Below are 15,985 nucleotides of genomic sequence, written 5' to 3'. Positions count from 1 at the left end.
CTCTGCAAAATTGTCTCCCTTTCGGTACAAATAGAAATATAAATATAAAATATAAAAAAATGTATATCAAACATTATTATTTCTAAAAATATAATATCTATAAACACATAATTTGCAGAGCTTGGAAAGGGGCAATAATTTCGATGGAAAAAAATATTTATAACTCTCGAAAAAACTCCCCTTGTCATATTTCCTTCTACCACATCGAAAACGAATGAATAATTACACAAGGGTATATAAGAGATATAAAATATATTGTATATCGTATTTTCCTCGCCAACGCGTGACGTGATTGAGCGATGCTCGTAGTTCTCTCGCGGAGCGTTTAGCTCGCTTATTTAGAACGCGGACGACCGCGATGATAAAACGATAAAGAAAGAAAAGAGAAAAAGAAAGGGGTAGCGGAAGAGAATCGCGGTGATGGAGAGGAGGAGGGGAAATAAGGAACTAGGTACGGCGCATTAGTTGAGAAACACTGGTGGTCTATCATCCGGCGTATATAACCGCGGCACAGTTAAATAAACCCCGGGAAATGCATTTCTCTTTACGCGAGTCCCGGATAGCACCGGATGTGGCTGTCATCCCCGTGTGCTCGTGCATCATCCTCCAGAAGACGCGGGATCACATCTTCCTCTCCGTTTCTTCGCCGCTTTCCTCCCCCTCTGCTCATCCCACTCTAAGAATGATCCTTCTTCGTTCTGTAAACTTTTCCCGGCGATTCTTTGCGTCCGCAAATATTATTAATCCTCCGATATTTTTATCACGTTTAACTCGGCCTCGCAAACATGGTTAATTTCTAAAATCAATGTTTTATACATGCCGGAAAATCTCACCCCACTTTTTGAACGCTTTTATTTTCTTTTCGTTGCCTTAAAACTTTCTCATCTTCATGACACATATATAATATTATTACAATAACATCATCGAGAAAAGCTCTATATTTACGTGATTAAAATTTAACGCGCGATTTCTGCTTTATTCTATTGTATAAATGTGCGAAAAACTTGTTCCCTCTTTGTGAAAACTTGTCTGCTAAAAAAACATACATATAAATATACTCTTCAACGTTTGAATGCAGCATCTGCGATATTCCATGAATTATTCTATTTTAATCGACGGAAACAAATCATCTGAAGATCTTTAAAAAATCTCGCGCGTTTAATCTCCTCCCTTTGGGACACGCAAGGAAATAGCCGACAAAATGACGGCGGTTGTTCGAACGGGAAACGAATTTATTCTCAGCATCGCGTCCCGTCTTTTGGATAAAGACGATGACGATGATGATGACAACGAGGCTACAACGACCAGCGAGCCGAATATTTTCAAGGCAGGAAATTTATGCCGCTCGCGCCATTCGTTACGACGACGGCTCTATCTGCGCGTGACGTTTATTAATAACCTTTCTATCTTTAAAGGGAAGAACGACGCGCCCCGGCGTGTCATCTCGCTAACGAGACTAAAAGCTCGTAATTGATTCTCTTCCGGCGCTAACCCCACCAGACGCGGGCAACCCTGTTCACGTGGATGAAAAAGGAGGCCGGCTATTAACACTCGTTCATCGGCGGCTATTAAATCGCGGAGCGACATAGCATCTGGCATGCGTCGTCCGTCGAGATTTAGTCTTTGCTACATCTGTTTTACGGAGTCCTTTTTTATCTTATGTAGTACTCTGACGATTTGGACATAAAAAGCAGAGATTATATCTTATATAATGTATGATAGCGGCATTTATCTGTATTAATTTTTAATCATTGAATTATTTATGATACAATAGTAAATTTATTCTTTTTGTTTCAGTTATAATTAACAATTACTATGTATATAACTTACTATTTTTTTTTGCATAAATATAAAATAAACTATTTTTGAAAAAAAGTTGAATTTGTAAATAATACATCTAAAATATGAAAGAAAATGAGCTTGTATTTTCGAATCTCAATTATACATCACAATTAAGATTAACGTCGTTACTCCAGCTTCATAATGTAATCACATTATTTATGTTACAATTGTAGATTACAGGAAATTTTCTAAAAGACTGATTAATCAAGCAGAATATTCTTAGAACGGCATTAATTAGACTTGTAATTAATTTTCCCTATTAAAATCCTCAAACTGTTTATAATCCCAGATTTCTGAAAAAATCTTTTTTTATTCAATATTAATTTTTCGATACAGTTAACAAATAGAAAGTAATATTTTTTTTTAATCCCAATCAACGTGCAAGCAATCATTAAGAATGATGAGATTGAATTGCCACATCTTCTCGGAAAATCATTTTCTCGACATTATATTGCGTAGCATATAATATAATATCAAGAGAATTGTGTATATTACTACCGGTATATTTGCCAGAGATTTTTCGTGATATGCTCGGCTTGTGAATGCAATTTCTCATTAAAGATAATGCTCGTCGTTCTTCAAGGGAACAACTGCGACCGCGAGTAAGAACAGAATGTAATGCTGGCATTCCTCTTAATTAGGATCGTGCCTTGTCTTACTGCGAACAGTGAAACGACGCTCTACACAGTCTGTTTTGTTAAACAATAACACAGATGCAAGATATCTCGTTCTAGAGTTTTGTTGAAAAAAAGCAAATTGAAATAAAAAAGCGACTGTTACTTTTTCGAATTTTGAAGACGTCAGTTATTGAATTAATAAGCTATCAGACGTTCCCAAATAAATTATCTAATAATTATTATAAATTTTTATAATCGAATAATTATTTAATTATTTCAAAAATATAAAAATAGATGCTTTAAATAAAAAACTATCTTCAAAACTGAATTACTTGTACATCTTTCTATTTTTCTACCTTTCTCCCTCCCCCCTCCCCCCCCCCTCTCTCTCTCTCTCTCTCTCTCTCTTTGTTTCAAACTTTTGTTCACAATTTTTTCTAAAAGTATCTTTAAAGATATTAATACTGTGTAGGCTGATATTAATTTTATCTCAATCTTAATATTAATTTTAATTTAATTTTACTTTTTCAATATTTAATATATTATATTTTCTGAATTTATTTGAAATAAAATATCGAAGAATCATTATTATTACAAGTTCCGTGCATTTCCATTATTATCAGTAAAATTTATAAATCGGTCAATGGGAGGGAACGGGCACATTGAAAGAGGCTGGAGCACCGGTATATTCTCGACCGAACGAGCACTCGAAGAAAGTAGCTAGAGTTCATTCGAAGCAATCGACAGCCGGTCAGAGAACCGTCGGAAAGCTATACGAACAACGTCCTTCCGACCTCGTATTCATCCACTTTGCAGTTCTAACAAGAGTGTCGGCCGAGATTGGATGGCCATCGTGGCCATTTGCAAGGTCGATTGCATCGGTCATTTAGGTAGCCGCGACGGTTTCTTAGTCCACGTTTGTCAATATTGGACAATCAAACTATCGTAACAATGCGCCTTCGCGCAAGTTGCTGACGAAATAGGAAGCAGTTGACGTGCACAAATATTTTACAATGTTTGAATCTGTGTCGCGAATACTGCGAAATTTTTATAATTCTCGGACAAACATAATTTGTATTGAACGTAATAAAAAAAAATGAAAGAAGAAAGAATTTGCCAAAAATTTATATAAATTTTACAATTCCAAATCTAGCTTTTTTTTTGCCAAAGATATTTTAGTCGCATCGAAAGAAAGAAAGAAAGAGAAAGAGTTTATTATTTCCATTTTTTAAAACTTTATACCAAAAAGCATACGACTTTCTAGGCAACGAGGCGATCATACATCAACGAATAGCATAATAACAGAATTTCTATTGCACTAATTATGTCTATTATAATTTACGGTTACATAATACATAGCATAACAGCATGCTTCAACGCGTTGTTCGTGTTGCAAACTAAATTACAACCAATTATTTATGTATACGTTCGGTAATTACGAATATCCCATTGAGATCGATCATAATCAAACTTTGGAAGCTATATGAAATTTACAGGGATCCTTTGACGTAGAAGCGCCTTTGAAATAAATTTAATGATACGGTCAAAGGGCATAACCGTCTCGAGATTTCTCTCGCGGATCTCATTTTCCGCGATATCGCTCGCGGAATCTAGAGGTAATATCAAGTTTTAACATCCGTAATCCAATATTTCCGTTTTCCTCTTTTAATTGATATCATAATACATTGATATGCATTGATATACGCGTAAATGGAATAGAAAATTAAAAAAAATTTTTTATCTCAAAAATACGTTTTTTGCATCAAATATATATTTGAATGACTATCAGATTTATTATGATGGATAATATTAAATATTATAGAAACGTATATATATTTAATATATTATATAAAATTATCTTACAATTAGATTTAACGACGTTAAAATCTTGACAATACGACATTCGAGATCATTAGAAAGACTTCGGACAGACGTGTTTCTACGTGACTTATTCGACCACGTTTTTCTTTCGGTGACTCGAAAGACCGAATAACTGTGATCGTCTTAGTTTTGTTTGCTGTGCGATCCGCACAGTCAACTCAACATTTTCTCTTTTCTTCTTGCATTTGTCTTTAGTGTATATCCTTGTATATCCGATCTTACGCTTTTTACTTTAAGACGAATGATACACGTATAGAAACTTACTAATGGATTTTATCGATTTAGGAATCAAAAGAATTTTTAGAGATTAGAAAATTTAAAAAACTAAAATTTCAATATATATAAATGCGCATATAAATATTATATAATCGATCTTCAAATTGTTGCGCTTTATATTACTGATCATAAAAAAATTCACGAATTGCTATTTTAATAGTATATATGTATTCTTTTTCATTTTAATATGGCTTACTTAAAATGATATGTTTCTATGAAAGATTCTAGTTAATATACAAAATGATATTTATATAATAATGTAATTTTTATAAGTCTTCATAAAAAACTTTAAATTAAAATTTAAAATTATATATTAAATTAAGCGTTTGTGATAAGAGACAGTGTTTTAAATAAGAATATATAATGATGTAAATTTTTCGTGGCAGAGACATCTTTGCGAATTGTTTAAAATAAAGCATTTATTTCTCATGAAAAAAAATAAAAGAATATTTCTATCAGCAAGAGAGAAAATACTGTATTTAGAATTGACGAGTAGTTTATACTAAATTAATGTTTGAAATTAAATTTTATCGTATTATTTTATTTTACGGTACATAATAAAAACGATGTAGCGCGATAAAAAATACATTTGCCTTTATCTTTATTTTAAATTACCTGAGTCCTAAAAACATTTTTGATGTCGGTCATAAAAAAACTATGATCAAATTATATACATTTTGTCGCGAATTTCCAGAGTTTTTCTCAATGGCAGGAAAAATAAAATGTAACGATTGCAAGCAATCGGTTCCGATCGGCCGGACTCGGATAAAAGATACATCGCGCAGAAAATCAGAACTTCCCGTTTATCGAATATTGGGAAGATTCTTTCGACTCTTGCGACGAGCGATCAAGCAAGAAGTCAAAACTGTAAAACGCGACGTCGTCTTCCTCGTTCGAAAAAATCTCGCGGCGTCCCATCGAAACGAGAACGTCGGTCGTCTGCGCGAGAAATGCAACCGACGATGTATTTCTTCGCCGGCGAAGTTTTTTACGATGAATCGCGACGCGGATTCCCGTCGACTTGTCGTCGACAGAAGTCCCGGCTGTAAAACGCCGGTATTTCTCGCGACTGACCCGATTCGTCCCAATCAAAACTTTGTCCCGTTTGTATCTCGGTGACTTCTATCCGCTTCACATCCGTCATCCGCATCGCGTTTATTCCGCTTCTGTAAGTTCCGTGCGACGTGACTTCACAAAAAAATTGAATCTTCCGGTTCGTATAACACAAGAAATTACTGAGCTAGTAAGTTTGACAGTTACAGACTCGGCCGGAGCCAGTTGTGCAATATATCATTAATATTGTGCCAATAAATGACTATATAATTAATAATACATTAAGTCATTAATATTGATTAATACAATCAATAATACACTGAAAATAATCAACTCTGTTTTTTGAACTTTGTTTACATCTTTTGTGTATCCTTATATATAAATAAATTAAATAAATTGACGACGACGAATAATTAATGTTCAAGAATAAAATGTAGAATTATTCATTTTCATTCATTTCAAAACAATATATATACATATGTGTATGTATGTATTTATGAAATAATACATATTAATCAAAAATTCATAATATAATATTGATACTTAAATTAAATAATAAATTTATATAGCAAAGAAGGTACAAAAATAAATAAATAGCAATAGAAAAAAAGAGATTTCATATATTGGACTCTTTTCTGGTATATTTTCTATTATATGTATAAAAACATAATTTTCATAAATCCATCATGTAAGAATCATAAATTTTTTTTTACATTAAAATATAAAAATTAATTTAACTCACCGATACGATGCGCAACGGCGGAGTTGTCATACACAGCACGTTTTGTTATCTGTAACATACAAATATATCTAAATTGTACATTAAATAGTCAAAAATACTTAATATTTCAAAACATAATTATTGCCAGCTAAATATTTTATTCGTTTTATTAACAATCAATATTCATTAAAAATATTAATAAGAAATTATATAATATTTTAAAAAAGAACATTTTAAAACGTAAATGTTTTCTATTGGAAATATAATGGATAATAATACAATTTTTTATATAAATAATACAAGCAATTACAAATCTAGATTTAAAGTATTATAAATATATTTACATAATGTAAGGAAAAAATTAAGAGAAAAGAGAAGGACGAGTTCAATTAAAAATAATACAAATAAGCTTTATTTCCTTATTCTTCTCGAACTTTCTGTTTTTAGGTCACCGTGTCTACCGTTCAAATCCGTTCGTTTACTTGTTATTGCCTACCCGTCTTACCGCTTGTCTGTTTATTTGGTCTGACATAATATCATAACGCGCTCTGCGGTTATTACCTTTCAAAATTATCTTTAACGCACGATCAAATCGGTTTACAATAAAAATATTATAATTGATATAAATATATTATATTAAATTTTTCCTATAAATCAAAATAACATACATTTTATGTATTATATATTCAACAGTAATGTAAAATAGATCACTGCGAATACAAACAAGCAATCAATTGTACAAGTAATAAATTAAATGAGGTATAAATCGCTCACCTTATGGTTGCTCTGCCGTTGACTGATACCACCCCGGACCCCGGGCCTCCTTCTCCTCTCGTTTATTTTTTGCTACTTTTTTGTGCCACTCATACGACACTCACTCGCGAGAATATGGTTTATAATTATAATTAATCGTGCGCGCACTTATTGTCAGTAAAATACGACGATTACGCGGCACTTTATACTTTACACCACATTCTCGACCATTTGATCATTTACGTGAGAACAACGAGAGAGCGTTGTCATTTTTTATAATTATTATAATTAGCAATTATCACCACGAAAGCATACTCGAAAATCACGGGCAAATTCACGCTAATGCTAATAATGACAAAATGCACTTACAAATTAATTTCAGATTATAATATAAGCGAATAAATATGCACGTAAATTAAGAACAAATATTCACCTAAAATGCGTTTTTAATGAATAATAGTGAAATACGTATAATCAGATTCACTCCGATATTATGCGAGTTGATTTAAATTACGTGATAAATAACGTCGTCTCAGAAAATATGTAAAAGAAATTCAATATATCGCAAACGTCATATATTTCCGACGCAATAAACCCACTCGCGAAACTCACGAATCGTTAACAGACAATATAATCATATATTTGAATCAAATATACCTGTACGTTTATCATGGAAGTAAGTCAGTTAAGCAATGTGATAGAAAATGATCCGTAAAATAATTGGGTTAGATAATACTTCGCGAAAAGGGCGAAAAGAATCGACGCACGCCAGAGAAAAGATTATTACAATACAAAAGATTATTACAAGACTGCGACTGTCGACGTAGAAGAATCTTATTGATAAAGAATATGTATTTAATTTAACACTTTGCTTAACGTACGAGCGTTGACAAATTGATAATAATTGGACGTCTATCGCGTCGATCGTCGATACCTCTGTCCTTTTGCTCTCTCTGCGTCTCTCGTAAACGAGCGTCCCCACTACTACTCACATGCCGTGGTATGTCAGATATGTAAAGGATGGCTTTATTTTGATCCTTGTGAGGTATTATCTGTTACGCGCGTATGTTTATATAACCTTGGCACGTATGTAGATACATACCTTTGTCATCACGTCGCAAAACTCGAGCACATTACTCTCCACATATTATTCTTGTATTATCTTTCAAAACCCGATGATTATTATAATTAGCGATTATTATATATAATTCACGTAGTTGATTAACTCTAGTGAAAAACGATGCGTAAGAGTATCGCGGCGACTATTATTTGAGTCAAATAACGATAAATGTGATATATTGATTGTTTATCATTAACATTCGCGAGATTCATTTATTAAAAATGTATTACATTTGCAATATTAAATTTTGTAAGTATACTTTAAGATGTAAAAGCGTATTTGTTAGTAGAATTAATATTGTCGTGATATGAGGCATAATTATAATCATATGATTTTCAAATGCCATACAGATCTCATTGTCAGTTTTTAAGTTGTTTTCTTATTACAATATAATAAATGCGTGTGATAAAACATTGAGAAAATGTAAAACGTAATCATTATATTTTGCTAATTATGTGCACGCGATCACAATACGTTTTATATTTTTACAAATATGTGAGTGAAATAAAGAAAGAAATAAAGAAAAAGGAAGGAACAAAAGACGAACAAGAGAGAAATAGAAAACGTCAGACAACAACAGAACAGATAAGGTAAACAATTTATATAACTTGTTTAATTTATTTTTGTTAATTGTAAAATATTAATTATTTTATTTATATTTGTACAATAATTCATTTTTTACATTATTATATTATACATATTATTTTACATATTGCACATAAAATATTTTGGATTTTAATTTTTAAATATTTAAAGTATTTAATAAAATATATAAAATGTTCAGTGTAAAGTCATTTTATTATTTGGATTTTTTATATTTTAAAATTTGTATTTCAAAATTTTTTAAATTTGCATTTTAAAACGTAAAGAATACATCTGCTTAAAAAAATTGTACTTCTTACTTCATTTTCTGTACAATTGTATTTGAACGCGATTATATAATTTAATATTGCTATAAATTTTAAAGCAGAAAATAATTTGCGTCTATAAAGTGGTATTGACTCTGCTCCTGTTGTGTACAAAAATGATTCCTATACTGAATATTTACTCTTGTAATTCCTGATATTATATGCAAAATTTATTTGACACACGTTCTTAATTTTAACCCGATATTATCTGCGCATAATACTACAATATTAATTTTACAATATTTTATATGTTTTTTTCGATATTTTGATATGCCCCTACACGCTTATTTTCAAACGATATTTATTCTCAGTAAATTTATAACTATTTGCTTTAATAACTGTAACTACGGTCGCACGAAGTTCACTTGACACAATTGTCACACGTTGGCACTATATATTGTATTTATGCATAACACTACAGTCACTCGTTATTTTTTCGGAATTTCCGATGCTACAAGTTTACTTGCACACTCAGATGGTATTTTATTTAACTTAAAAGTTATAACTCACGTGTCATGAGATAAATAATTCTGATTGTAATATCATACCATAATTAATAATTATGAGGAACAATATTAATTACAGTGATAAATCTGATTTCTTTTTCTTTTAATGCTCATGATATTTGTTTATAATTTCTGCAACATAAATATTTTGATTCGTCACAAAGCCACGCATGACTACCTCATAAATGAGCAAGAAGCTTAAATATTTTAATTTCCGTTCCGTTTCGTTCAATTTTGAAATTTTGAATTTATATTGCGTGAATTAAATATAACTGTCCCGACATGCATTATTTAAACGCTAATTTCCATTAGACGTAACGTTAATAGGTATATGCATATTGAATATAAAATGCAAAAATAAAATAATTTTGATTACTAATTATTCAGATATATTTCATATATGTGTAATTTTTTGAACCTCGTTATTTTAATATCTCTATTTATATATACTATATATATAACAAATGTAAATAAAACGGGCTTAAGGAGCAATTAAAATTAAAATTTTTAATGTAACGGTGAAATTTACTGATACATAATAATAGAAGTAACAAACTTATGAGTTGATAATAATAATTAAAATTAAAACGGTAGTACTGACGTTTTGATCCAATATCCGGATCCTCTTCAAGTTTTATAAATTAACTAAGTTACACCAAAAAAAAAAAATTTTTTTACGCAATCGGTCATAAATTTTAAAATGGAAGTATAATGTTAACGGTTAAATTATTCTTGTGCGGAGTTCATGTCCAACCAAACCAAACAAAAAGATGACCGTAAAGACAATGTTAACTAGCCGTCGTTAGTTGGCAATCCTCCACTATAAGTTTTCCACAAATCAAGTGGTAATTGACAACCGTAATACCAATCAACCGTATGGTCATAAACGCCAGCCCAGTTAGACATTGTTAGATTGATAATCGTCAAGAATATTCCTCGTGGCGTGACAAGTTTAAACTTTAGTTAACATTGTCTTTACGGTCATCTTTTCGTTTGGTTTGGTTGGACATGAACTCCGCACAAGAATAATTTAACCGTTAACATTATACTATATTTCCGTTTTAAAATTTATGACCGATTGCGTGAAAAAATTTTTTTTATTGGTGTAATTTAGTTAATTTATAAAACTTGAAGAGGAACCGGATATTGAATCGAAACGTCAGTACTACCGTTTTAATTTTAATTATTATTATCAACTCATAAGTTTGTTACTTCTATTATCATGTATCAATAAATTTCACTGTTACATTAAAAATTTTAATTTCAATTGCTCCTTAAGTTGCCCGTTTTATTTACATTTGTCAATGTTATAGGAGCCATTAAAACTTTATTATTTATATATACATATATATACATATATATACATTTATATATATATATATATATATATATATATATATATATAATATATAATATATATATAATACGCGTTTAAAAATTTGTAAATTTAAGAATTCTTCATCTGTGTATGAAAGAGAAACACAAAGAGAGTGTCTCTTGTCACATTCATTCGCAAGTTATTTTCGGTACTAACTATTAAGTTGATTTTGAGTTTGCAACAAATAGCTACATATTTTTTCTTAAAAACTATTTTAACTTGTTTGTACCAATTGATTTCACTCATTATTTTGATCATACAAGTATTAAAATAAAATAATCAAAAAATAAATATTTTTCTCGAAATATGTATTTTATAATTTATAATTATATTAAAGATATAAAATATTTCATAAACCATTCAGGTTTTGGCCTTCATACGTTAAAATTTTTCACATCGAATAATACAAGAAATATAAATAAAATTTAGGGGGGTTGTATTTAAAAAACTAACACTAAGTAATTGTAAGATGTCTTTCACATAACTTTGACATCTATACCCAAGATCAAACTAATGATACTATTTTGTTTCCCTCAACGTCACAAAACTTTTATAAAAAACATTCTTTTGTGTTAAAACGTAGAAAAAACAAGATATTTATAGAAATATTTAAATGATTTACCTCTCTAAAGTAAAGGATAATCCTCATCAATTGCATTGATATATTATAGTAAAAAATTACGAATTTTTCTCTTTTCTCAAATACTTTATCATTGTAATTATCGAGAGTTGAGCAATATCGAAATATTACGTGTTGCTTTTAGCAAAACACATAAAGTCTATACTTGTACATTAATATAAATTTTTTAAAATAAAATGTTAAAAATTGTGTTTATACACGCTAAAAAATAAATTATTAAAATTATTTTACTTATATATAGAAGGTACTTAATTTATGGAAAATTAATATTAATATACAATATCATTACATTTACATGTATAATATATATACATATCAAATTAGTATATGTTATCAATTTTAGTATTATCATATTATTATTATTATTAGAAATTATCATAAATAAATATTTATATATTACAAATAATATGTATATATTAATATTTAATGTTCTGATGATTAAAAATCATTAACAATTTTTAAATTATTTATTTAAATGATATTTGATATATAATTTGATGTATATAATTGATGTGAATAAATTACTTAGAAAAATTATTTTGACTAAACTTTGATTAATCTAATCAGCAATTAATTTTACGAAATAGAATCCGTCATCATAGTTTTCTACAATAAAAAACTAATATTTCTATTTAAATTAATAAATTCAAATAATAATTTTATTACTTGAAAAGTTGATCAGACCTTTGTCGAAGTCACTATTTTTCTCACGCTACAATCATTAATACAAAGTTATATAAAAGTTTTAATTATATATAATAATTACAATATTAATTAAGCAAAAATGTTTTATAAACTGATACAATCGTAGATTTGCAATTGAAAAGTGAAGTCAATATGACACAATACAGATAGAAAAAATACAGACAACAATGTATTATTTTTAAATTTGTTATGTTAATATCCAGTTTCTTTTCTTCACACCATTAAAAATGGCGATTCTTAACATAATTTGAATAGTTTATATATTCAAAAGTCACAAAAGTTTTGATTGATGGACTATTAAACAAATTTTTATTTAGAAAAGTAAAAGCGATCTATTTACACGTACAATATAACATAAAATTAATTAGTTAAATATATTACAAAATATATAAAGTAAAACAGAAAAGGATAGACAAAGAAATGCACAGTATATGCAAACTTCATTGTTTTATCAAAAATACCGTAAGATATATAGTTGAAGATATTTCAAAAAAGAATTTTCTACTATTTAATATATCTTATTTATTTTGCTATTTGTTTCAAATCTGACTAATTAATAATTTTAAAAATTTGTAATTTCCTTAATAATGTTTTTAGCTTTTCTACCGACATTTTCTTTCCATTTGTCAACAATTTTAAATTTATAGGCTGGTCGTTTATAAAACAGTTTTTTTTTTAGCCACTTCTTATTTAAAAACTGTTTTGAAATTATAAATCATTCTTAAAATATAAATCTTAAAAACCAACTAATATTATCTTCTTATCATTATTTTAATATTTCATCACAGTAATTTGAAACAAGATCAAAATTTGTTATTTATAGAATGCCAGAATTATTTTACTAACTTAAATCAAATATTTTTATAAAACATTGACAAAATTTTTTGTTCATTAGTCATAATAATAATCCTACATTTTCTTTTAGTAAAACAATAAATTACAAAGAACAAATATTACTAGACAAATTTATTTTTCAACAATTTATTACTAGACAAATTTATTTTTCACAATGAAAATACTTGGAATGCAGTTAAGGAATTACGAAACATGTATTTTATTTAATTATAAATAAAAAATGCTATTAAAGAGTATTATAAAAATGATTAAATTTAAGACTCGGAATATTATGTATGTACATTAAAAGTTATTAAATTTATAATATACCTACAAAAGTAAACATTAAGATAATAGTTTAAACTCATATTATTATTATTATTATTATTATTATTATTTTGTATTGAACAATAATAATGCTCTTAGTATCAGTTAATTGTTTTTCTTTTTTTATTACATATGCCAATGTTTTGTACAATAATCTTTGTATGCATCAATGCAATTTAACTGAATTTTAAGTAATCTTATTTGAATTAAAAATTTCACATATTTCATTACTTGAAATGTTAATCGGACATTTGTCGAAGTCACTCTAAATTTTCATCACGTTACAATCATTACAGAGTCATATAAAAATATAAATTGTACAATAATTACAATATTAATCAAGTAGATAACTTTCATAAATGAACATACATTAAATATATTATAACATAAAATATAAAAAGCAGAAAAAAAGATAAAAAGGACATAGTGTATGAAAAATAATAATGAAACTTAAAAGTATTCTGTAAATTTTCAAAATAAACATTATCATTTTGCCGAAAATGCCGCAAGAAATAGTCAAATAAGATATTTTGGTAAATATCTAGAAAAGGTCACACCTCGCCGATGATGTTGACCTTAATATATATGTTATAGAGAGGAAAGTACTGATCAACTTTTCCTAATAACTTAATTGGCGGTCTCGTTTGGTTTCTGAGATATGCGACTTTGAAATATTATAATTTTCCTACAACATGTGCAATAGTACTAATCATTTTCATTTTTATTAGCATGGAATAATATAAATATGAGCGAAGGAATATTTTCATAACATACACACACACACACACACACACACACACACACACACGTGGCAGTGCAAGGAGGGCCTTTGGTTCCCCCGAAGGCCCTCTATTAATTATATATTTTAAAAAATTAATAATAAATAATATTTAATATTAAAAATATTTTCCACTTCGCTTCGCATGTACGTTGCAAGCAAAGCAAAGTTTACATGGGTTTGCAACTTTCCACGCAAACGAGGTGGACAGGGTGGGTGCAGGAGGGAGGGGGGGCGAAGGCCCCTTTCATATTGCTATGTTTTAAATCAATAAAATAAAATTTTAATATATCTTGTCGTTTTCTTAATGAAATTTTAGTTTTCTTACTGATATTTTTTTCCTTAATAAAAAGTTTTGAATTTATAGATTAGGCATTTAAGCAAAATTGTGGATGCTGTTATTAGTTTAAGTAATATTTTATTAAAAAAGTCTTTTTAATAAAATTATAAATTTAACTTAAAGAAAATAGTAAATATTATTTTCTTAGACTATTATTGTTTCAACAATCAATTACAGTGAAATTTGAAAACGGATCAAGATTAGTCAGTTACAGAATGTTAAAAATATTTATTGAACTGATAACGTTTTTATCAAACGTTGACGAAAGTTGTTGTTTGTCACTTATCTTAATCTTTGAAGCTCCTTTAGTAGAACAATACAATAGAATACGAATTTCATTACTGTCTCAGTTCAAATTCTCGCAGCCAGGATATATCCGCTCTTTTATGTTTATCCCAACTTTCTGGATATTTTATCCCATTTTCTTTGGCGTATTCATAAGCAACTTTTGATAGTTGTTTTAAGACACGTACTGTGGAAGAGTAAGAATTCCGTTGAAATCGGTCCTTTGCCCATATCTCTAAAGTCTCTAAAAACCGCTTCTCTTCCAGGAATGTGAACTCTACTTGACAATTTGGCTTTATCTCCCTGTCAAATTGGTATTTTTCTCCAAGATATTTATAACAAATTATTTCTTTTACTGTTAACTCCGTAGCGTTTCATAACTTTATTTATACTTTTCTTTTTAGATACAACATTGTTCACTGCTGTCTCGTACTTTATTTTCATTTTTAGATACTTTCTTTTATTTTTTAAAATATCTATTTTTAATAGTAAAGTTCTAATATCAAATTCATATTTCGCTACTACGTCTATTACAGGTCTATGTTTAATCATAACATCATGTACTGCCCATCGGAATTTTCTCCTTAACTGGACATGTTTCTTAAATACCGTGATATCATATGTTTCGATATTCTATAAACAAAAATAGATACAAAAATACAAGCATGTTGCATAAGTGTAAGCAAAAAATAATAACGTAAACTAATAAAATAAAGATCTTAAGTAATTGTACAATTATTTGCACAATTTTCGTCCAGTAGTATACAAGTTTTTGTTCAAGATTGCACATTTGTACATGGAAACTAAATAAAACATCTTAAACCAAAAATGCGCATAATTCAAACACAAATTTTTAAAAATTCTCTAATATTGTCGTATGACTTTTTATAAAAATTAGGCAATAAAGTAAGACTAAAATGCAAAATAAATCTAAAAATAAATCTTTCAAGCAAATTTTTTTACAATTATAATAATATATTGTAAATACCATGAATATACAGATTGACAAGTTGAGAAAGAC

At 28.7% G+C, this 15,985-nt stretch overlaps 1 protein-coding gene across 3 annotated transcripts in view; it reads left to right on the top strand.

Moving 5' to 3' along the window:
* LOC140666126 (ester hydrolase C11orf54 homolog) overlaps positions 1 to 15,985 on the top strand; it is a 68,757-nt gene that overhangs the window by 32,665 nt on the left and 20,107 nt on the right. For 2 of the 3 annotated variants that reach the window (XR_012046709.1, XR_012046708.1), the window contains exon 1: positions 8,667 to 8,853. The exons of the other annotated variant lie outside the window; for it this stretch is intronic. The gene's annotated coding sequence lies outside the window, so the exon portion shown is untranslated. Of the gene's footprint in view, positions 1 to 8,666; positions 8,854 to 15,985 lie in introns of those variants that run through there. 3 annotated transcript variants of the gene reach the window in all.

The sequence above is a fragment of the Anoplolepis gracilipes genome, chromosome 5 (genome assembly GCF_047496725.1).
Source record: "Anoplolepis gracilipes chromosome 5, ASM4749672v1, whole genome shotgun sequence".
NCBI lineage: Eukaryota > Metazoa > Arthropoda > Insecta > Hymenoptera > Formicidae > Anoplolepis > Anoplolepis gracilipes.
This window is presented reverse-complemented; position numbering and strand designations above follow the sequence as displayed.